Below are 24,897 nucleotides of genomic sequence, written 5' to 3'. Positions count from 1 at the left end.
GATCATTTTGTAAGTTTTTCTATTTCTTGCTAGCAGTAAATCTCACTGTGTTTTTTTTTTTTTTGTATATTTGATTTTTAAATTTCATTTTAGTTGACATTAATAGAGTTTACTAGCATCTTATTTTGGTTCTGTTGTGATTATGCTTTTCCTAAAATTGCATTATTGAGTTTTGAGAGAATCCAGTTCTTGTGTGGATCCTTTCAGGAAGAAAGGGCTGCATGTTCCCCTCCAAGTTTATGGCTTTCAAGCAAGCTAGATGACTATTGTTCATCAGGTATTTGAATTTCTAGAGATATTAGATGGAGAGGGGCAGTAACTCATATTTGTAATGCAACTTACAAACACATGCATCGAAACCTATTACTTTTTATAGCAAGACAGTCCCTAGAGAAGGAGAAGAATTTTGAAAGTACATTAAATAGGATTGTCATAGAATATCTGTTTTATAGTCTCCTTCTGTAGAGGCTGCCACCACCATTAAACAGCTCCTTAATGTATCTTCATCGTATTAAATACAATATTGACACTGGGGGTTTTGTTGCTCCATGAGGGTGTGTTTTGTGTGAATCCCATCAGATAGGTGCTACTACTGAACTGCAGAGTTGTGTTAAATTCCTCCTCTAGTAGTTCAGAATTTTGTGGTTGGCTTTTAGCAGGGTGGGTTTTTTTTAGCGAAAGGAGTTGGCTGAAACCACGCTTAACCAAATTTGATAATGCCTTAACTAAAAACTAGTATTTATTTGATTGTCTCTTATGTGTTTATTTCTCATAAGAGTGCATAATTGTTCTTAAAACTTTGGGTATTTTGACTCCTGTTTAATAGTCACAGTATGTGCACCATTAGTGTTAATGCATATCACAGCATCGTGAATTATGAATGGCAACTGAAGAAAGTTTTATAGCATTCATAGGACTGCTCTGGAAATAAGCTTCTCAGTTTTGTCACTGTGCCTTCTTTGGCTCTCTTTAATTTATAGACACTACTCTTTTTAATAGACCTGAGGGACTACAGTACACACAAACTTGCCTTTTGTCACTTGTTCTTAATCAATCTCATTCTCACAATTTTAAATTTATACACAATTCAGAATTTTTTTTTCCTTGTTAGCATGTCTGACTAGCTGATAAGCTATGTGAAGATGTATTCTCAATCACAAGATCTCAAATGTATGTTTAGAACTGTGTATATGGTTGCAATAATGAAAGTTTATTCACTTACATAGCATACTTACTTGTCTTTTATGCTATTCTGTCCCCCGTTTGGATGATTTGTAGAAGGCACAAATTGTTGTTAGCACATAGAAACCAAAATTCTTGATTGTACTCTGTTAAAATACTTTTGATTGTAGAGAATTGCTTTTTGAAGATTGTCATCTTTTATTTAACATCTATTAAATTACTTCACTGGGGGGAAAGAAAAAATATGAGATAGGAGTGATATAAACCCCAACTTTCAAATACTGCTTGTTGGCGTGCGATGGGTATACCATATAACTTCTCATTTCATGACACACTCTTTTGTCAATGATTGGAAAGATAAGTCCTTTTGAGTTTGCTCCAAAGAGGATGTCTTTTCATCTGCACCAGAGCCTTATCAACTTGTTAAAGCCAGAGACTTGGAGCCAGTAATGCTGGATTCTGTTTTGTTTCTTCAAGTAGCTAGTGGTGTGGTTAATTGAGCGCATATAACACAAGCTATAATATTACAGAATAAAAAAATTAAGCTGCTTTATGGTTGTAGTTCAACTAAATGGAAGTCTGCTTTACACAGCCAGGTTGTTTTCAACATCTGTACAGATATATTCAGTGTGTGTGAGCACACATATGTACATATATCAGCCTTCACTGGCTCATAGTTGTGTATGAATTGGGGTGATTAGGCATAGTTTTCTTTCAGTAGCACTAGATATACTTTTTTTGATTGTAGTTTAGCCATAAAGAGCAATTTACTAAAACAGATAGCTTAATATTAAAGATAAAAGTATTTTCTTATGCAGATTAATAGAAACACTCATTATACCAGATGTATTTAATGGGCCCTGAGATAATAGACAGATGCAGGATGCAAAATAAAAAAGAAACTAAGTAAATGAACTACTGCTATGTTCTTAAGAACCAATGTAATTATGTACATCGACAACTGGTCATTATTGTGGGAGAGTAAAAGCTAGAATTGGGTAAAATGCTATCCAGAAATGTATCCATCTTTGAGGACTCCTTAAGAATATGCTTGTTTGTTTTTTTTTTTTCTTTAATTGACAATTATAGAAATGGGAAAAAACCTTGCATATACACTACATCTGCTGCTCTTTTTTTTTTCTTTTTTTTTTTTAATATTTAAGCTCGTAGGTGACACTGAAGCCTGTGTTTCTGTATTCTGTTTTCAATTTCTTGGAGTATTTCTTAGCTATTGAAGGCCTCAGTCTACTTTCTGTTTGTTACCAGAATGTGTGCCCAGACAGTAGCTGCCTTTGAGACCTGAGGATACTCCTCTACCCAGTAATTGCAATAGTATATAGAAAGAATAGTTTCACTCAGGCACAGTTTAAAAATATATTTAATAATATAAATTATGCTCTTTTTTTTTTAGCGTGTTAAAAAGATAATGATTTCCCTAGTTCCACAAAAGGTCTTGATAGGACCATGTAACTTTCAATTACCAGCTATGACATTTTGTATATGCGAAACTATAAGTAGGTTTCATCATCCTGTCTAGGACAAAGCTCCAGAGAAGATAAATTAGCAACAGACTGTTTTTCTATTTGAAGTTTCAGAGAAAAAATATTTAAAACTTGTGATAAGGTAACTTTTTAAGGAAAAATCTAATCTACTTTAAAACAGCACTACTGATTTCAGTGTAAAGTGATGTCTAATGCAAGGAGATATATCAGAACCTGCACTTCTTTGTGTTTCAGATATAAGATACTGTGCTATTTAATATACATGCAACATTTCTTAAAATATTTTCACTTTCTTTCCTTGCATGTTAGATTAGCTTACTAACAAAATACTAAATCTCAGAACAAAGCAGTTACCTTTGTCTCTGTTTCATATTGCTGTTTTGCTTCATTTTATTATAATCGATTAACCTCGCTTCCCATTACCAGCATTGCAGATACCGCTGCTGCATAAACAGAAGCCAGAAGGACAATTGATGTTTAGATAGGAAAACATTCAGACTTCAATAAATGTTCGGCATTAACCTGAATTAAGTTCATTTTAGTGAAGGGACAAATTACGTATTTAACATTGTTACCTTTCATTCCTTATTGAATTAATTGATTCTTTTAAAGTACGGTAAAACAAGATACACAATGTGGAAAAAAACTATGTATATTTTATAGATATGTATATATATGTATACAAGACAGACTATCTTTTATATGTTACATATGAAATATATATTCCCCTGACAAACTGATTTTACATAAAAATATGGAAGCTTTGTCTTTGAAATTTGCATAACGTTTGTAAGAAATCAAACAAACAAGAACTTGAGAAGCACATAGGAAAAGGGTCAGGGCAAGGTCTCTCCTAATGCAATGGGAGTAACCATGTGGTGCTTTCATGGGGATGGCACTGGAATGGTACAGTGGTCTGCCATGGGACTGTTTCTGTATTTCAATAACAAGGACTTAAGAGACTGGGATTTTCAGAGAGTCAGTAGTGATCTCCTGCTGATGTATTCAAAAGAGAAGATTGGATGATTATCTTAGAGGATTGAGGCCTTACTTGGATATTCCAGATTCTGAACGAGATAGCTTCACGAAATCCTACAAGATGGCTTAAGGCAGAATTAGTATCCTGCCTGCGTTAAGGAACAAAAATTAGACCTAATCAAGGGCCAGATATTTGATTTAGATTTAGACTGAACGGTCTGAGACAAATAAGTACCAATTAGAGCCTACTGCTACGGAGGGATATAAACACATGAAGTTCTCAAAAAATATTTTACTTTTGTTGAAAAGCAAACGGCTGCTTCGAGCACAAGTAGTGATGATATACTTTATAGCTGTGTCGGCTGGGTGCAGCTGAACTGTATTCTTAACCCTTTACCCTGAGATTCGTGTTTTGGTGCAGCCAAAGCTTTGATGCATCACTGCTCTTAGATTACTGCTTCTAATAAGATCTCACAGCGTTAATCAAAGAGAAGTTGGGCTTGCGTGACTAAATTGATCTAAACACATCTCTGTGTTTGCCAAGTACTGAGAATGCATTTGAGGCTGTGACTTTCCTGCATATACCATGTTTATGCTGAATAGCATAGGCGTGCATTTTTTTTAATTTAGTGAAGAGCTGTAATTTTATAACACAACTACTCTTATATATATCAGCAAATACAAATATTGCTATGGATGAAAAGTACTTCAGTCTGCAAAACAAGTGTGGCAAAGATACAAGTCCACAAGAACAACGTGGTTCTGCATTTGAGTTGAAATCAACCAGGTATTAATTTCGTAATTCACAGTCATGCTTAGATTCTGGCTGAAGAACTGCATGTGCATACACTCCTAACCAGTATATGAAGGGTATAGCAGGCAGTGTACTGTATGTTTGAATTTGAGTTGTCCACACTTTGATTTTTCTTTGGTGTTTTTTTTTTTTGGGGGGGGGGGGGCGGTGTGTGTGTGTTTGTTTGTTTTGTTTTTCTTTTTGTTGTATGTGTTTTATCTGTGGAATGATGGAGGCTCACGTGGCTTGTGTTTGGAGGAACGTGTTCGTAAATTCACCAGGGAGCCATAAAAATTTCAGAATAAGAAAGATTGTCTATCTTTTTAAAAATGTATATTTTATATAGTACTTTGTTTTAAACTTTCCTATCCATGAACTAATCTTTTCCCAGTTTTGTCACACCTGTGTCCCTTCAGTACTGTAGTACTGCAGTGATTAAAAACCAGGTTATCTGTTTGCTCATACTCATAGACATAGAAAGACATATGGTACTACTTGGATTAAGAGCTCTTTGTCGCTGACTGGAGAGGATTGTTAAGCTTAATGTGTGGAATGATTCACTATCTAAAGCACAGCAAAATGATTCATCCTCTTTAAAATGGCTCAGAATATTTTTTTGCAATTGATCGGACTCAAATTATTTAAGATTAAAAGGATTTGCTGGTAGGTCCTCTGTAGCAGACAACTGTCTCTTTATAAAGTCTGCTTGGGTTTCAGGAATTATTTGTTGTGGCTTGTGTGACTGACATACAGTAGATACAAGAAGAAAAAAAAAGCTGAATTTTTGGAAATAATGATTGCATCAGTGTCATTACTGTAAAACATAAAAAGGGCATAAATGATATAAAGGCATAAATCATGAGAGTTTGTATGAGCTCAAGACCTGACCCAAAATAATTGCTAGAAGCAAGTGAGCCATATTGTACTTGACCTTCCCATAGAAGAGTCCCCAGCAGTGAAAGATGCTACATTCAGGAAACATTTTGAAGTTCAGGAAATTTCCTAGAAATAGATAGGTCCCGGTACAGTCTCTTTTATCTCTGTGTCTCTCTCTTTTTTTTTTTTTTTTTTTAATTAATATGTTTAACCATAAAATGTGATGGGAAATACTCCTTTGGGGAAAGATTTCACAAGAATAAATTTGGGGATTTATGTCACTAACATTATATAGGTTGTGATTTGTGTTGATGCTTAGAACTCTTTCTTTCTCTCCGTTTTTCCCTTTTTGTCTTTTATTTTGCAGCACTAAACGTTTTCACTGTACCTCCTGAATCGCTATTTCAGCTACTGTGCTACATTAGTGCATAACTGAAACCTCTGCTGCCAAACTAAGCTTTAATAGTAATGACAAAAAAGGATAAAGAAGCATTCTTCATAGCAGCAGAGCAGTTTTGCATTTGTTGCTACATACCTGGGTGTGTGATTTTTTTTTTTTTTTTTTTTTTTTTTCCCCTAGTCCTGTTTCATCTTACAGGACACAAGCTTTGCCATTCCTGGACTCATGAACGATATCCCATGAAATTAAGTCTCCATCTGGAGATCAGATTACAGCTTTGATTTCACTGCTTCTCACTTATTAGTCTTTGAGGTCTTAGTTGAGGTTTTGCAAGTAGCAACAAATCAGTGGTTTTGTATTGCACTGTTTTTCTCGATGTTCAGTAGTAGGGAAGTCAAAGTATTTAGCTATGACTGCATTTACTACAAGAATCTTTGGAAAAATGAAAAGACCAACTGCTGATAGAAGTACTGTAATTGGGAGAGTAAGTGCTTGTTGGTGATGACACTATAATCACTTTGAGTGCTTTTATTCTTAGTGACATATGTATGCATAGGTATGATAAAAGTGCAATGTTACCTGTGCAGAAGCATTTCTTTCAATATTATTTTGTGTTTAACATTCATCTTTTGGATGGTAAGGCTTCTTATTTTTTCAATTAATTGTTTTATATGGTTGCAAGGAATACTGTCTGTGTTTATCTCGGGGGTTTAATTTTTAATTTACAGAACTTTCCAACTGTTTTACATCTCTATTTCATCCTTTCACTAGGTTCAATATTTTTAGGTATGGCAAACTGGAAGTAAACTAGACTGTAATAAGAATCACAAATATATGCTGGTGTTTGCTGCCAAAGGAGGTGGTAGTTATTTTGTCAGAAGTTGTCTCATGTGAGCATTTAAACCAAGCCAGGTACATATCTGAGAAAAATATTTATAAAATGTCTGATGCTTTTCACAGCAGGCATTATATAACATGCTAGACCTCAATTCTGTAAAAAAAAAAAAAAAAAAAAAAAGTGGGGGTGTTCTGGTCAAGTTCAAAAGTGAGTATCTTTATTCAACTGTATTTCACTTTATCCACACTTGTATCTCTTCTAAATGTCACAATCAGGAAAATGGTTTAAAGAAGTATAAAATGTAGCAAAATAAGACTTCTGCAAATGTACTGAATGGCTGACTGCATGAAATTTGGAGGTACATTTTGCTGTGCTTAATGGAAAAGATCTCTCAAGATGCAATTCCCAGAAGTCTCCTGAGGGCTTTGTCTGTTGTTTTGTGTACTGGCTTTGTGTTGCTGAAAAGCTCATAATCATAACTGCTACAGGCTTAGGAGTCCAAGTGGTGAAACTGGAATGCTTCCTAAAGCTGTATAGCATGATTCGAAATGGGAGAATGTAGCTGATAGTAGTCTTCACGTGATTCTGTATTTTTTGCACAGAGCCTGTTATACAGGTAATAGTCTTTACCAAGCATTTTGAGCTTGCTGGTTGGCATTGTTTTGTGAATTCTGATCACTTTGTTATTTGGGGGGTACAAAAGTGCAAAAGTTGTCAGGGGAAAATTTCCTGTAGGGATGGAATTCTCCTCCAAGCAATAACTAATGGAAGTGTTGTTATGAGCCACTACATCACAGAAGAATGATGCCAAGAGAAAGAGGGGTGCTCTGAAATTGTGGTGAAGCAAACGGTGGTATTAGGACAATTTTCAACAAATGAACTAGGGCAGGCCCCTGGTTGCTCTGGGTAGCACCACAGTTCTTTGATTTGTTCCCCATTTTCTCAGTGTCAGACAGAATTCAGTGTGTGAAAACTCAAAAGTTTATTGGCCAAGAACAAAGCAAGCTGGATGTGTGGTTAACGAGGATTTGACTTAGGAAGGCAAGGGAGTGGGAAGAATGGGGTTTCTGACAGAAGCACATTGCCGGAATATTTCTCTTAGTAAAGGAAAATCGTGACACAGTTAATGCTGCCACTTTACAAAACTAATGTTGGGGAAAATGGGCCAAGATGAATGAACCAGTTTGCACTTACCCAAGTACTGTGGCAAAACTTAAACACTCAAAATGAAGCACAGAGTGTTGTTGGTTCCCCTCCCCTCACCCCCTCAAAAAAAAAAAAAAAAAGTGGGCAGGTTGTGTACATGTTTAAAGTGTCAGTGCAGGGCATAGACTGGAACAAAAAGTTGGGTTTCCAGGCTACTGAGTTCTCATGTTTATTCCGTAGTATCAACGTTTTGGGGGACAAGAGGGATCCCATCTGAGCCAGCTGCTTGCTCTAGTAGCATCAATACTGAAGTATAGTATGTGAGATAATCTGCTCTCTTTCTTACCAGGCACTTTAAAGTGTTTCTGAAGGTTTTCTAGTTAAGGGAGTAAATAAGGTTTGGAGTTAGTGTTGCAAAAAGGTCTGTTGCGCTGCTGAGAAGTAAAGGGTATATTAAAGTGTGGGAAAACAAGTGCATTCAGTGAATGGCCTGTAGAAGGTTCTTTAAAATGTTCTGCTCCCCTGTGAAGAGATGCAAGATCGTGGGTTTCAGAGCAGTTCTGGCAGTGGAACACAGAGCAGGCTGCGAGTTTTCTATATGGAGAGGAGGAGTAAGATGCTTTGGTATGAGTTTCACGATTGAAAACCATGCCTTTGTGTTTTGGTTTCTTCACTGCTGCCTCATGGGATGGGTTTGCAGCCCAAACAACAGCAAAAAAAGAGCATGGGAACTTACAAAGATACTGCCACATGTTCCTCCATAAAGGCCTTGAATCCTACATCATAAGATGTATACTTTGTTAGAATATGATGTCCTAACTAAGTCTGGCAAAATACGAACATGTTTGCTTTCTGAGTAATTTGCCCTAATGACTTTGAACCCTTTTGACGAACAACAGTAATATTGTTAAAAGGCTCTGGCAGAAAGCTTATCCATTGCTCTCCATGAGACGTCTACACAGATGTTGCTTTCTGCAAGCATTATTTCAAAGGAATGTCTGCTACTTGTTTTTTGCCACCCCTTCCCTTTGACCTGATGCCTTGTTTCACTCTCTCCTGTGTTTTCTAGTAATTTCATTTCACATTAGATAGATTGCTCTATCCAAGGATTTTTAGTTCCAGGTTATGTTGGAACCTTCATTATATGAACTTTGGTCAAGTCAAGCATTTGGTGGGGTTGCCTCTTGCATCTTTTTATTCTTATAACTACCCGAAGAAGTTATGGCAGTGTATATACAACTTCCTGTCATAGGGTAACGCCTTGGAAAAGTTGAAGAAAATTGATGTCAGCTAATTCTAGGAAGGCTAGCCTTGCATGGAAATTCCTGAAACATGGTTGGTGTTAAAGGCAGGCAGTGACTGCTTTCAGTGTTGTGCGAACCAAACATCACATGCAGTTGCAATGGTTTGGCACCGTGGTTATTCTCAGTATGGTCCCCTCGTATCTGAACTGGCCCATAGCTAAGTAACGTCTGCGCATATTAGATTTTATTATTATAATGTATAATTTTAACATAAGGTGAAGCCTTTACTTGTTCATTAGTCATTTTATATTTGAAATTCAGCCTGCCTGAATGCAAGATTAAACGTGCCATCTCTTGTATATGCCAGTTGCTGGCAAAAATGTCGTCAAGGACATACAAGTATATAATCACATAACCAAAAGTGACAATGAATGTAACTATTTTGTGCATGCGTCTATCCAGCATGTACTTACACTTGTTACATGTCATGGCTCCTGAGGCTTTTCAAAGGAAATGTATGTTCCCACTCTGGAGAATTCATTAGTCAAGGAGAAATTGTAGAGCCACTTTCAGTCTACCTCATAGTAATTAACACAAAAGAGAACCCTATACCAATCAATAATCCTTAAAAGGGGGCTGGAGAGAGCTTGCTCTCTCTGATCATAACTGGCACTGCTATGAAGGTTAACTAGGTAGAAAATCCACAGGATGCTATGACTGGCTGTCTGCCGATGTGTATTGCAGTACTAGCAATAGTTTGAAAGCCCAAAGGGAAAAATCTTGGCTAGGTGTCACAATTTTTCTAAAATCACTCTGTGATTCTAAATTTTGGACTTAATTTTTCAAATACAAGCCCAGCACCACTTACAGGCTGCATATATTCTATGGGACTCTTTTACCTACGGACAGGCAGTCTGTCTCCTTTACATCCCTTACTTCCAGCTGTTCCTGAAGCATTTGAAAACTGCTAATTATTTCTCAGCTAACTTTGTGGGGTTTTTGTTTTGGCTTGGGGTGGTTTGGGGTTTTTTTGTTGTGTTTGTTTTGTGTTTTTTTTTGTTTTTTTTTTTTTTTTTTAATTCTGCAGCAGGCCTTCTGGGGTAATGGGTGGATTTTAAAACGCAATCCTCAAAATTATTTTTATCCTACTGGGTACAATCATGATGAGTAAATCAGACCTACAGAGGATGTCCTTATTCTCAATTTTGGTGGGGTGTGTGTTTGCTTGCTTTGTTTGTTTTTAATAATTACTGTTCTAGCTAAAAAACCTCCAACAATCCAAACTCTAAACCAAAACAACAATAGAAACCCAAATCAAGATCAGACGTGACCTAGACATAGACAAGAGCTAAAGTGATCTAGTATCAGAGATTGTCCCTTTTGGACACATTTCAGCTCCCCTGAAATCAAACCTGGGGGATGTATCAATTCAAAAGTAAGCTCATCGCAGTTATTATCTACGTGAACATGAAATACCCTGTGACTTAGAGGAATGAAATGGTCATGAAAATCTGTACTCATACGTTTTGTCTTGTTTTGTAAGTATCAAATAGATGCAACTTGAGTTAATCATCTTTTTGAATTAGGAACTCAGAAAGCGTTAGCAACATTCTGAAATTTAGTGCTTTATGTAAACACAGCGAGACTGAGAGTGGCAGGAAAAAAAACCCCAAAACATTCAAAGGCATGCAACTGAGTAATTCAATAACCCTCCCATGTAGAGGCAATTCACTCAGTGGGACTTTAACTTTATGTGCTAGGCAGGCTGGCTGTATGCTGGAAAGCAGTTCCCCCCCCCACCCCACCCCAACGCCATTTACATGCATAGCTGGCCTGGTAGGTGTAAAAATAGACAGGCAGCGCCTGAATTGGAAATGGTCACCGACTGCTGCCCGCAGTTGCTGGGGTTTCGGGTTCTCCGTGACACAGGACGGCTCGGGGAAGGGAGCCTTGCACGAGTGGCCGGGGAGAAGAGCACGGGCGGGATCCTCCTCCTGGGTTGTTGGCTGTCCTTCGGGAGCACTGGACACCCTCTGCAGTGCGAGGGCAATCCCGCTTGCAGGGGTTAGCAGAAGAACTGATATGGGCAATGCACCGATTTGCCAGTTTTGTCATTCAGATAAGGGTTTGAGAACACAAGGGAACATACAGGATTTGGATAAAACTCTTGACTATTATGGATGCAACAGTGAAGAAAGTAAAGATCCTGAAGCCCTGGTAAGTCTTGGCTGAAGAAAACAGGAATCAAAGGGAAAAATTAAGATCAGGGTTGTGCATGTTAGATTTGGAAAGGATCTCTTTGCTCAGCCCTGAATCTTACTTGATAGCTTGCTGTATAAAGAGATCAAATGTGTCCATGTTCAAGCTTTGCTTTTGCTACTGTGACTGTAATTAAAAAGCAGCTGTCACTAAGCTGTGCAGTCCCTTAAAAGTGCTGTCAGCTATGAAAAGGTCTAGGTGTATGGAGAGGGAACACTCTCAGTGAAACATCCTTCAGATGAACGGATGTAATCAATTATCCTAGTTTACACAACTGCTGTAGATGATCCTGCATTGATCATTCTTAAAACTTGAACTCAGTAACTTTTTTTAAGCTGTTGTCTGCCCAGTACATGATGATATTTTCTGTTTCCTGTGGAGACCGAGCCCCACAGATCTTTATGCAGATGAGGGTTACAGTGAGTGGGACCAGGTACACGCAAGGGGGTCACATTGATGACTGCAGGGTTTGAGAGTTAGGCATGCCATGATTGTAACAGTAATGGCAGCATTTGCTCTGCAAACCAGAAGAAAATAATTGAGATAAATACCTGTATAATGTTTATGGTAAATAAAATCCCCCCCCCCTTTTTTTTTTCTTTTCATTTTTTTTCTCCCTCTGGGAAATTTTTTATTAAATGGTTATTTCATTCCAAATTAGCAATGAAAGGAGGTATCAAAAACTTCTAATGTCAGTAGATCCAAATATTATATTCTCCCATATATATTGATCTAAAATAAAGTTGTTCTCAGGTCAATATTATGCTTTGCACTTGCATGAATTACTGCAGTGCATTATAGGAAATGTAGTTGAGATGACTTTACAGCATTTGTAAGGGGAGAGGAGACTGGAGACACTTGCAGCAGCAGCTCACAAGAAGTTCTGCTTTGTCCTGGAAATTAATTTTGATGCTGTCTTGGTTTTCTGCTAGGAAATCTTTTTGCCTGAAATTTTCTGAGCAGTTTTACTGCTTATTTTACTGACAACACAATTGCACCAGTTCTTCAGAAATAAAACGTTCATGTTTTAGCTCAAAGAAATTAAACTATTTCATTGAGTTTTCAGACAGTTTTTTTCCTCCCATCAAGCAGTTTTTGGTTGAATCAACAAATAAGCTCCAGCATTTGTGATGGGAAACGTGCAGCCAGGGGGAGGGACAATGCAAGCACAGGGCTTGCTGGGGTAGAGGAGGGCAGAGGACAGACCTGCTTCCATTGCTGAATATGTGGTTTTCGACAGGCTTTATAGTCTCTCCCTTAAGGTGAATGGCCTGAAGCTGTTTGCGAATGTATGGAAGTTCCCTGAGACACAAATAAACAAACCCTGATATGATTTTCTCTCTCTGAATGTACAGTCTCCAAGCTGCCCTTCTGCATAAGGTCAGGTCTTTGAGGAGGCAGGAGTGAGCCAAATCGAGCAGCATGTGAGCTTTGAGGTTTTTTTTCCCCTCTTTTTTTTTTTTTCCTCCTCTGGGTACTTTTCTGTCAGCCTTCAGAGCTTTTCATAGCAGGCAGAGATCAGGCACTTTGATAATGTCTTTAATACATTTAATCATAAGATCTTGGCTTTATATGGCTCTGGTAGGGACTGCCAGAGTTGCTTTAGAATATCTGTCTTGATTCAGATGTTACAGTGCTTGGAGGATTACAAAGGAAAATTGCTCTATTTTCCTAGGAACGCTTACAGTCATTATATTTATTATTATGATTCCTTACAAAAATGTTAAAAAAAATTAATAAAGGTCTCTGTAAATTTGAAACGTCAGTGAAGTTTTGTTCTGAAGGGAGAAATTGTGTATTGTTTTTTTCCCCAACAGGAATACAGTACTCAGCACCATACCTTGTTAGTGATACGTTTTCTATGCTTTTATACAGCTATAGCTGTGCTTGCTGTCTTGGTTTATGAAAAAGAGCGCCACATCAAGCTGAATATGATGACTCTGTGAATCTTGTACCAGATAAAAGGTTCAGAGTAACTCAGTTGGTATTCAGCCAACTCAAATGGCAAAATTGCTTTGCATAATCCAATCTTTTCTAAACTAAAACTAAATAAGGGCTGCTGCTTCAGGCCTATCTTGCTGAAGAAATCAGGAATGTGTTGGTTTGACTATCCTGAATTGTCTGTATGATGGCAAATAACTTTGTCAAATGGAGAGTCAAATTTTGATACTGAGTTCATATTTGAAATAACAGTAGCATAATAAAACACCCGCAACCAAACGATTTCATAATAATGAATTATGGATTAATTTTTTTCATGTGCTGGAACAAAGATGTTTCATATGACAAAAACACTGGGCTTTGTAACATTCTTGGATATTTAATTACATTCATATTTGCTCTTGAAAGTATATGATCCAGTCTTGCTTCATGGTGCTGGAAATATGTCTGGATCATGTTGTGTTTCAGACCATCTAGGACAGACTGCTCTCTGAGTTTCAGGACAGGATCATGCTGAACTGCTGCATCATTCAGAGGAGGAATTTTCTCTCCCTGCTCAAGGCAGTGGATTTGGCAACATGGACTTTTATGTTATTGTACAAGACAGTGGGAGAGTCAATATAGGAAGTGGTACGCAGTTTGCAAAACCTTGGGAAAGATCTGTGTTCGCACAGTGTAGGACTCATGGTCCAGCCAGTGCCTTTCACTCCCCTTACTACAGCAAAAGTGAGTGAGTGCCTGGATTTGAAACCAGAAAGTTTTAAATACTTAAGTAGGCCAGAGCCATGCACTACATTCTTCTAGATCAGGGATTTACAGTCAGTGGAAATGCTGCCAAAGAGCCATTCATTCTGTGGACCCTTAGGTTAAAGTGAGATAAACTGCTTTTAGGAAGTATCCCTTTTCATTATTATTACTATTACTTGATGCTATAGGGACCCTATGTGACCTGCTTGAATTAAAGGTGTAGCTTTTATGCAGGTGAAATTAGATGAAACTGGTTCCTTCCCTCTGCTACCCAGAGTTGAATTGTTTGAAATTTAGGCCCAGGAGTACAGGAGTTTTGTTTTACAGGTAGTGTTCAGCTGGGAATTAAGGGGAGACAGTGAGTGTTTAATATCATGACCAATGTACAAATAGCAAATGTCACAGTTAATTAAGAGAAGGGTTTTGTGTAGTTAGGTATGCTGTTTTTTGTGTGGTAGGTATGCTTCAAGTGTAACTGCCCAGTTGATTGGTGATAAATTAATGTGAAGAGAGGAAAAGAAATTGTGCTGGGTATGATGCTACTTGCATGAATCATTTAAAAAAAAAAAAAAAAAAAGTCTTCTAAACGAAACCTGGTTTCCTTCCATAATGGACAAAGTTAAAAATTCTTCATTTACTATTTCAGTATCCGTTTTACCATTCTGTACAAGCAAGGTCTTTATGAGTCTGCTGGCAGAACTGGCATTGAATTAGAAACTGCTGCACTTCAGTAACACCCATTTTGATTGCATCTATTTTAGTCCATCTCAAAGAAACATGAAATAATTTTTTTTCCCGTTTATGGTACCAGTAAGTTTGAATCAATGGGCAATCGGTTAATGGTGTTTAGGTAAGTAAAGCTGTTTGATTCTTTAGCACTGATGGTATTAGCACATTTCTTTTATTAGAAAATGTCCCTTTGATGATAAGACAAGGGACAGAAAGGAATGAAGAATTAATGAGAGTGATAGAATTATCTGCCAACAATCTGCTGTAAGCTTTGCTTACAGGCTAGATTTTTATTATTATTCAGCTTGGAATGACATCCTAATTTGTTCTAGAGATGTTCTAGCACTATTACCCCTAGTTAGGAATATCAGTATTGATATGATTATTTGTGATTTATGATCATATATATTATATGATATATATATATCATATGATATATATGATAGATATATATATGATATATATATATGAGACATATATATTATATGATATATAAGATAATGAAAACTTGCCATGGAAACCATTTAAATGCCTGCCAAGTTCTAAAGTTGTTATACCTCAAAATCTCAATATATGGTATCCAGATGATCTTAAGTATTTTTCTTTCCTTTAGTATTACTCTTAGTGGTAATCTGGGTTCCATATCAGTATTTAAGACTTCAGTAGATATGTCTATCGTGTAATGGAACTAAGACTGATCCTGTGGTTCTTTTGAACATATCCTGAATCTTTTTGTTTCCAAAAATGACTAAATGATACTTTCACTCAAATTCCAGCACAGGAAAATTTCCCATTAAACAATAGGATTGTCCATTTCTATTTTTAGAGTAATTTAAAAGTGTTAGTAAAAGACATGAAGATTTTTCTAGTTTTTAGGGTTACTCAGACTACAGTAGAAGATTTCATTTTTTTAAACCCCAATCCTTTTGGTTTTTGGTTTGTTGTTTTGTTTTGTTCTTTCTCCTTTTTAAACAAATCCAGGCTATGTTTTCCAGGTGCTTATGAGATTCTATTTTTTAGATTCACACTAATGAATGTAATCGGATTTGCACACATTGTTTCCAAACTGGGACATACATCGACATGTTTGTTTTTGAGAACATGAGTAGCTCAGTGGGACCTCAAGGATTACACATGTGTGAAGGTCAGCTAGTACTGAAGTGCTGTTCTGGATTAGAACCCTATTACTGAGTTTACTTTGTATTTTAAAATCAGTATGGATTAAAATAACTTCTGTCATTTCAAATACTGTATTTGGAAGGAGCATGAAGCTGGGCAAAAGACTTTTATTCTATTATTTTTCATAGAAAACTATGCAGTTTTGCCTCAGTTCTCACAAATCCTTCATTGACATAGTAAAAGTCAGCTGGCAGCGGGTCCAGTATGTCAATTTAATGAACGTAGTGGGAGGACTCCTACAGATGTCTATGGCAGCTAAGTATCATAATGGGTTTATAGAAGACATTTGCTTCTTGGCTCAAGTACGGGTTGATTTTACTTCAGTTTTCTCTTCCTCTTTTATTGGTGCTGTATTTGCTAAGATTGGCCCAAACTCAGGAGCACAGTTAAGAGTGTATCTAAATCCATCCTTTAGCAAATAACTTAAACCTATTTAATATGAGATCATTTGGACCTAAAGATGTGGTAAAAATGAAGCATATTTTGAAGTGTTTTGCCAAACGTAGCCCTTTATTCCTCTCCTGGTTAAAACAAACCAAAACTGATTAGGCAACTGTACATTTCAGTGGAAAGAAAAGAGTGGCTGGATGGCTGGTGTCCTGCAAGCTCTGGCATTTCAAGGTGGAGTTGGCAAAAGAGTCCAATGTGTCCAAATGTAACAACCAGCATAAAATGAAAGTCATACCTTACAAATAATTGGGAAGTTTCTCATCTATATCAAAAGATAGAATAGTAGAAGCTTGGCTTTTCTATTGGTAAAAATTAGAAGGGTCCATAAGCATGTAATAACTTGTAGTTGTGTCTGTCTGGAGCAGTCTTGTAGCAGGGACTGGTATTCAGATAAAACTGTTAGCTAGGTATAGTTTTCTTTTCATTATGTTCCTCAGAAATATGTGTTTATTGGGGTATCATAACAGTAATAAGAAACTTTCTAAATAACAGTAATAAGAAACTTTCTGAATGTAGCTTTCTGAGAACAGTCTTCATAGTAAGATATGAAACTACTACAAAACTGTCATATGCAATGTGATGGTTTGACTCTGGCTAAATGCCAGGTATCCACCAAGTCGCTCTATCACTTCCCCCCCCCTTGTTTTCTCAACAGGGTAAAGAGGGGAAAGAAGATAAACCAACCCTTGTGGGTGAAACAAAAGCAGTTTTAATATAAGCAAAGCGAAGAAAAGGTCCGCGCGCGGAAGCAAAAGCAAACAGATTTATTCTCTACTTCCCATGGACAGGCGATGTCGGGCCTTCTCAGGAAGCAGGGCTCCAATACGCGTAGTAGTTGCCTCGGAGGACCAAGGGTGACCCCAGCCCCTTCCTCCTTTCTCCCAGCTTTATACTGAGCAGACGCCATGTGGTATGGAATATCCCTTTGGTCGGTTCGGGTCAGCTGTCCTGGCTGTGTCCCCTCCCAAGATCTTGCCCACCCCGTCCCACTGGGGGAAATATCAGAAAGAGCCTTGCTGCTGTGTAAGCACTGCTCAGCAGTGGCCACAACACCAGGGTGCTATCAACACCCTGCAGCTCCCAGCATAAACCACAGCACCGTGAGGGCTGCTATAGGGGAAACCAATTCCATTTCAGCCAGACCCAGTACATGCAAATATTAACATTACTGGAAGAAGTCTTTCAATTCAACAGTTATTAATGTTGGAATTAGAATACATTTTTATTTTATCATGTGTATAAATCATAATACATTCCTCAACCTAGTTTTATTAGCTTGTTTTTTGTAATGGCTCTTTCCATCTCTAGACCTACCAATGAAATGAGTTTCTCAAGGATGCTCTTAAGTCTTGAATATTTTATACACTGTGTCTCCTTCGAGTTGCAGCCTCAAGAAAGCCTTTACCAGTATGTATAGTAAACACAAACAACATTAGTCTTCCCCCATACTTTGACACTGTATAATTTTGGCTCCTACACATCCCTTAGTAGGTTTAATGAAAGAATATGCGTTCTGAGGAACACAGGACATACTAAAGGGGTCACTTCTGAATCCAGTCCACTCTGTCATAGGTTTCTGTGTTAAGCAATCATTTTCTATGTTTAAATATGTGCAAGCTAGTTGTAAATCATGGAATGTTTTAATCCTGGGTCATATGCAGTGTATAACACAAAAGCTTTTTCTTTTCTTGTAGCTATTTCACCATCTTGTTATTACACAATAATTTTTGCTGTAAATAGCAATAGTCTTTATGCAAAAGTGTGGTCCCATTTCCATACTATATGCAACATTATGGTGAGGGCAACTCCAGGCATGGTTTCAGCTCAGTGCTGGTGAAAGTGGTGCCAACTTCTCCATCTCCTTCATGACATTCTGTGATTAATTGGCCTAAATATTCAAAGTGTTTTAAATTATTCAAATGCATAATATATACTTGAAAGAATGGTTTTATTTTTCTGATTTATTATCATCAACCTAGAGAGAAATAGACCCCTGAGATTCAAATAATTTTAGATGCTATTAGCTGCATCTTGGTAGAGAATATTTAATTTGTTAGTGATCTCTCGTCTCTGAAAGCTTGTCTTCCTCTTCTCGCTTCACAGTTCCTGTGATTCAGCTTCTCATTTCTTTAAAAAAATGTTAGGTTATTGTAAGGTCAGAGGTATCTTTTACTGGATAAGAAGATGCTTTAGATATGAGAAAGAAATGTTTAGTTAAGACTTCTATTTTAGAATTGTGGGCTTTTCATTTCAACTGTTTATTAACAAATTCTATACAACTGCAGGTACTTAACAGGGTGAATTATATCTGAAATGCCTACACATGCTTGAATGGGAAGAGCTGTGTCATAAAAATACTTCTGTGAAATTGAAATAAGAAGATTGAGCACGTTGTTTCTCCAGGAATTTAGATAGTGAAATGCCTTTAAGATCTGTGATTTAATTTATCTTCCTCCATGTCTTCCATTAAATTAATGGAAGAAAAAAAATATTTTTATATGCAAAGGAGGTGGTCTTGAAAGTAAAGCACTGTTGTATTTTTATTTTCTTTCAGAAGATGAACTTTATTTCATTAAAGGCTAGGCAAATATTGTTTCCATTATGGCTGTTGCTATCTCATTTACCAGTGTTACAATACCAAGCCTGTGCCATTTTAAGTGCAGGATTTAGCTCATGTTCTGGCATGCATATCAGAACTTCAGGCTGAGACTCTGCTGTGTTGAAGTTGAAGAAAAAAAAAAAAAAATCCTTTGCCTTCTTGCAGTCATAGCTGCATCTTAGGCTTGCAGTTCACAATATCGCCATTGTTCTGTTGTGATGCCCTTGGGAGATCAGCAGCACTTTCAGCTCAATAAAAAAATAATTCAGGGTACGGAAGATAAAAGTGAGCCACAGAAAACCTATCTGGCAAGTTTTACAGAATCTGTTCCACAAGAAAAAAGTATTCCTTTTGAAGTCCCATCTTTTACATTTCAATGCTGGTATGGGAAAAGCTACCATACTGGCCAAAAATATATATATATGACAAATGAGTTGGGTAATGGTAGCACCTCATCTGTGCTGCTTTTAGAGTTGTAGCCAATTAAACGATGGCTGGTTTGAACAGATGGTTTCTGAAATCAGAGAATAACCAAGCCAGTTGGGACAAAATTTAGTGGTTGTCTCAAGGGTAGGAACATAAACTGACACTCTAGAAAGTGTGGCGTAATAAAAAATTAGTGGGCGGTATTTACGTACCTGTCATTTGCCCCTCCCTGCATCATTTAAGTACCAAATAACATCAAGAATCCACGAAAACCTGAGTTTGGATCATGCAGCTTTTCTTCTGCAGTGAGCTGAATTCTCAACTCCAGGCATTACCTAGAGTATATTGACATGATGAGCCACCAGTCAAGTAAGAGCTTTTTAATGAAAAAGAATAGTTAACAAACCATCATCATTTTACTAATTAGAGAAACACCTCTTGTTCAGACACTGCCTCACATCTCTGAAGTTTGTAAATGGTCTTTACGCTGTCAGATAACTCTGAAGATTTCCATATTGGCAAATTCTGTCTTAATGCTGATTTTATGTACAATAATAATACAAGATTTAATTTAACATGAAAGTTTTTATAACTGCTAATGATTTGAGTTTTTTGATTTATATAAAGCATACAAGTTAATAGCAGGTTTTGCTCACCTCCTGATCAGGGCTCGCCTCTTCAGAAGTCATAGCTAAAATTTTCTTGATAAAATCAAACTAAGTTGTAAAACTCTTATTTGGTTATTATACATCAGTTCTGAATTCTGTTCTTGCTGTCATTCAATTAATAAACTGTATTTGAAGATGAGAATTGTTCAGTAGACTTTGTTGCTAGACTCCATTCTCCTGCAGAGATATTTGTGATTATGGACAGGCTGGGGTCATTCATCTTATTTGGAGGGGGGAGGGGAAACAAAGCCAACCTGCAGGAGTAATTTTACTATAGACATTATTTCAAACAAGTATTTGGATGGTTTGGGTAGTGTTATTATGAAAGCTGTCTTTTGAAAACTGGAGCCTCCTACTCCCCCAATTTTGCTGTCTTAAGTATGAAGCTACTTTTTGCCAGCAGATTTGACTATGTGGAGAAATTCCTATGAGCTTGGTGCAGCATATGATTTTACGATTTATTTTTGCACTTCTCTATAAAATGCCTTTGAGAAACAGGTGCGTGCTATGTGCAATAAGTGATGCGGTATGCTGTGAGACAGGAAAGGCAACTCGAGTGAGGACAGAGGAACCAAAAGGGAAGGTTTCCAACTATTTGAATAAAATACTGATTCCCATGTATAGTTTAATTACTGAGATTCCCTGAGCTATATGTTTCAACTTTAGGCAAAATTCTGGCATTGCAATTAGCAAGAAAGAAGTTGAATCTACACCCTCTCAAGTTATTTTTAAAAAAAGCATATATTCAGTCGATCATTTCTTGTCTCTTCTTGTGTAATGTCTGACAACTGGGTATTTATAAAGAATACACTTGCATTCTGCTGTGAAGGTACTTAAGGTTATAGTGATTTTTTTTTTTTTTTTCACGTTGTAATTCATTTGCTATAGTGCTCTGAAGATACTAATTCCTGGCTGCAATTATTTATCCTCAGTCAAAAGTTAACACGGAAAAGTTGTTAAAAGACAGGAGTTTTTTATGTGGTTCAATAATATCAAATATTCCTCACAAATCTATAGCACGTATTAGGATTGTGTTGCAAACAGTTTTAAAATAAAATAGTCATCAAAGACTTGTAGTACTCTCACTATATATGTATTGAAAGTTGGATGTGTGTTTTTTTTTTTTATAGTGACTGTTGTCCTTCTCCTTGATCAATATTTCATATGTGTAGAACTGCAAGTTAATAGTCCAGAATCAATAATGATTGTAGTGAAAAGAAGAATTCAATGTGGAGCAGTCAAATGTTAATGTTACTACTGTTAGTGGTGCATTTTTCATAGAGCAGTTTGGATCTCTGAGTAATACATTAGAAAAAGCTTGTTAAGTCCACAGATTGTGAGTTTGGCGCATACTATAGAATATCAGCTGAGTATTCTTCAATTCTTTATACCTTACTCTAATAGCATAACATAGAGTAGATTGCTCAGCCTTAGTGACCACATGTAAAAGTGAGCCGTAATTCAGACTGATCTGAACTGTGTGCGATATGTAGAGGTGCCAGCTGAGACTTTGCAAATTAACATGTTGGCATCGGAGTTTCCCAGATTGCAAGCCTCTCATGTTCATATGGCTGCTGGTAGCTGCTTAAGGCATACTCTTTTGTAAACTTTTCCTTATTGGTAGAGTGCTTGCTTTTCAGCATGACCTGCATACATGGTAAAACCCCTAAAAAAAAAATAATCTCAGGGGTGTGTGCATAGGAAGAGATGATGCAGTATGTATCATATGGTGCGAAGGACTCTGACTCCATGTTTTTATCTTCTTTCTTATAAGGAATTTTCAAATGACAATTTGGTGACAGTTTTTCTTCACCAGTCATCAAACTACTAAAGACCAATATGCCAGCTTCTGTGCAACTGAAATGCATCATGAATTTAACTAAAAATCTACATGTAAGGAAACAAAATATTTCATGAGATTACTAAATCAATTGGAAAAGACTGCAGATCCAAAATCATGGTTTCCTAGCATGGTAAAACTATGGATAACTGCTGCTGTTGACTACTGAGACAATTTTGTCAAAAGGGATTTGAGTTTTTAATGTGCTAAAGTGAGTAAATTGCCAAGACGGTACTGCCAAAACTCTTTTTAAAGACCTGAAAAGAATGGGCAAAAGGACAAAGTACTGAGGATCTACTGTAAAATTCAGGGTTGGCAAACCAGGATAGAAAACACACGTCTGAGTACTTCTAACTTCTAGGACTTCTAAGATTTAAAAGGCAGTGCTGAATCTTTTGAGTGTTTCATGGAAGTACTCGCTGGTATTTTGTATGTGAATTTGTATATGAAGGAGTTGAATTGCTGCTTCATGTATTTTATTTGCATGTTCAACTTTGATATAAATGAGAACATCATGCAAGTCTGTGAGAAACTTCTGAAATAGGAGAGGCCAGACTATGAAGAGATGGATACAATCATATTCATCGAATATGAGATCAGTACGTGTTACAGGGAGAAAATTCATAAAACCCCAAAGATCGTGTAGGCTAGGATTTTTAAAGGCACCTAAATGAAGCATTGAGTTTCCTCATTGTGTTTCACTGGTTCCTCTTCTATTCACAGTCAAGCACTGTTATTTCAGAGTGATAATACACACAGCAGTAGATGCTTCTGGAATGTAAGTGCCTGTACAGAGAATTAATCATGAAGAGTTAATTCGTTATAAATCTTCACGTAGACAAGAAGTTTCTGTATTGTGTTGCGATTGATACTCAGGTGTATGTAATGTGTCTTGAAGTGATGTGCATTGCAGTAATTTAATTCTGAGATAACAAAAGTATGAATCAGGGAGATTAGAATCTATTTTGAAAGTTCTGCTTGTATCTTCATAGCCAGAAACAAATGGAATGTAGTTGTATGGTCTTAGCTACAATCTGAGCTTCCAGCAATAATTGAGACTTCAACATTTTTAGCCTTTCATGTAACTCTCAAAGAAAAATAAGCAATGATTGATTTACCCTTAATAGAACAGAAGTTGTAGGTGTTCATTTGTTGTGTCGTTCTCGCTTAACCCCTTAAAAGTATAAAACCAGATGATAGCAGTTTGGGCATGGTAAATTGTAGAAGTAGTAAAGCATGAAAGAAAATGGGGAAAATGGGGAAAATAGGTGTCCTATTGAAGGTAAAGATGCTTTTCCCATTAATTTCAAGTGTCTAGATTTTACCCTTTGTGCTCAAATCTTTGTTCTTGGTTAATGTTTTTACCAAGACACTTGATTTTTTCAGGGGCATTTAAATATTAAAATAGAATTTTGTTTCTTTATGTGCATGTATGCATCGCAGGAGGCGGTGCAGTGCTAATAGCTATTCTTCGATCTTAAAAGGGATCTCTTAAGTACCTGTCAGAATCTGCTCCTGTGTCAAGCCTCATCCAAATGCTTGCCTGACCGAAGCCCGAAGCTATTGAAGGTTCTGTCAATGTGAATTCCTGTGCTACCTTCCCATTCACCCTGCTGTGTGTTTAGAAATATGGTCTGTTTTCTTAACAGTAAAAGATGTGGAAAATGTGCTGAAGTTTGCTGAAAGGAATTCAAAAGGAAATATTTTTGTCTTGGCATGTAGAGCAGTTGTAAGAAGAATCATTTTGATGACATCCATCTGTTGCAGATTAAAATAGGTTGGAATCGGGGATTGTGAAGTTAGTACAGCGTGATAAGTAGGGTGACCAAAATAAATGTATTGTAATGGATTGGGTAACTGAAATAAATTGCTTTGTCGATCAGTATTAGTAAGCTGAAAGTGGCAGACTTTTAGGATATTCTCACAATGTGAGAGAATGGTTTTCACCCTGTGTTTCTGGCAGGAAAGTGAAATTAGATGATAAAACATGCTCAATTGGAGGTGTTTCAGTGGAATGCCAAGTGCGAGTCCAATGGTGTGCATGCCCTCCTGTGCCTCCTTAATCACTCCCCACAAAATGGAATTTTACAGTTATTTATCTGCTTTTTGAAACTCGCTCCTACTCTGTTTATTTATGAAAATTGTTACTATCTCTGTGCGCGTTCCCAAATGCTTATTCTGTTTAATCATTACTCTGTTGCACAATTTTGTTTTTTCTCCTGGCATCTGCAGTTGCATTAGTAGCCAGTTTACCTGGGTGTAGTCTCGCATGTGGGTGAACATCAAAGTATGTGCTGCTTTCAAATAGCCAGTGTAATTTCATGTCATAATTGTAGATAAAGGCAAGAGGGCTGACACATTTCGCGCTCTCTTGCTTAACAGTACATCCCACAACCTAGCTGAAAAATGAAAACATGATTTGATTTTTTAACCTATAAATGCTAATGGTGCTTCAAACGCAAATGTGTGAATGCAGTTAGTTTAGGAGTGAGCATGTTTACGTTATCCTGGATTTAGATACTCAGGCTTGAGTACTTCATCCGCTTTGTTCTATGGTTAGCTACGCTTGCAGTGATGCCCAGTTTTGTGAGGCTTTTTTTTCCTTTAGCATGCCCCTTTCCTTTGTCACAGATAATAACATATATCCATAGGACTTCTTTGCTCTTGGATATTGTTTTTTCTTCAGTGTACCTCTGTATTAAGTGAGTATGTGTGCCTGAGTATACACTGTAGTCACGTAACTTTCTACGCCAACTATAAATCCAAAGTCAATGTATGTTTTCTTAGGTAGCATAGCCAATAACAGGATAAGTCAATTATTTTCCAGGGATTTGAGCATATATAAAGTATCTTAGAAAACTCTAGCTAGCAACTTGATGCATTAATTTTTTTCTTGTTGCTAATATCAGTTTCTATGATTTCTGTTTTGTTTTTTGTTTTTTGTTTTTTTTTTTTTCCTTTGGTTCTTGCTAGATTTTGAGCTTCAGCAACTCTTTTGCTCACTCTGACAGGTCTGCAGTTGTTTTGTGCCAGTATTGCCTTGTTTAAGTATGTGTATGCTAATCAATGCAGTTATAATGCAAAGTCAGTTTTCTTCACA

The 24,897-nt window shown here is 36.9% G+C and overlaps 1 protein-coding gene across 17 annotated transcripts in view; it reads left to right on the top strand.

Moving 5' to 3' along the window:
* Window positions 1-24,897, top strand: part of ANK2 (ankyrin 2) — a 253,472-nt gene that overhangs the window by 69,465 nt on the left and 159,110 nt on the right. The gene's annotated exons all lie outside the window — the stretch shown is intronic.

This window comes from Athene noctua, chromosome 4 (assembly GCF_965140245.1).
Source record: "Athene noctua chromosome 4, bAthNoc1.hap1.1, whole genome shotgun sequence".
In the NCBI taxonomy this organism is placed as follows: domain Eukaryota; kingdom Metazoa; phylum Chordata; class Aves; order Strigiformes; family Strigidae; genus Athene; species Athene noctua.
Note: the sequence above shows the minus strand (reverse complement) of the source record. Positions and strands in the feature narration are given on the sequence as shown.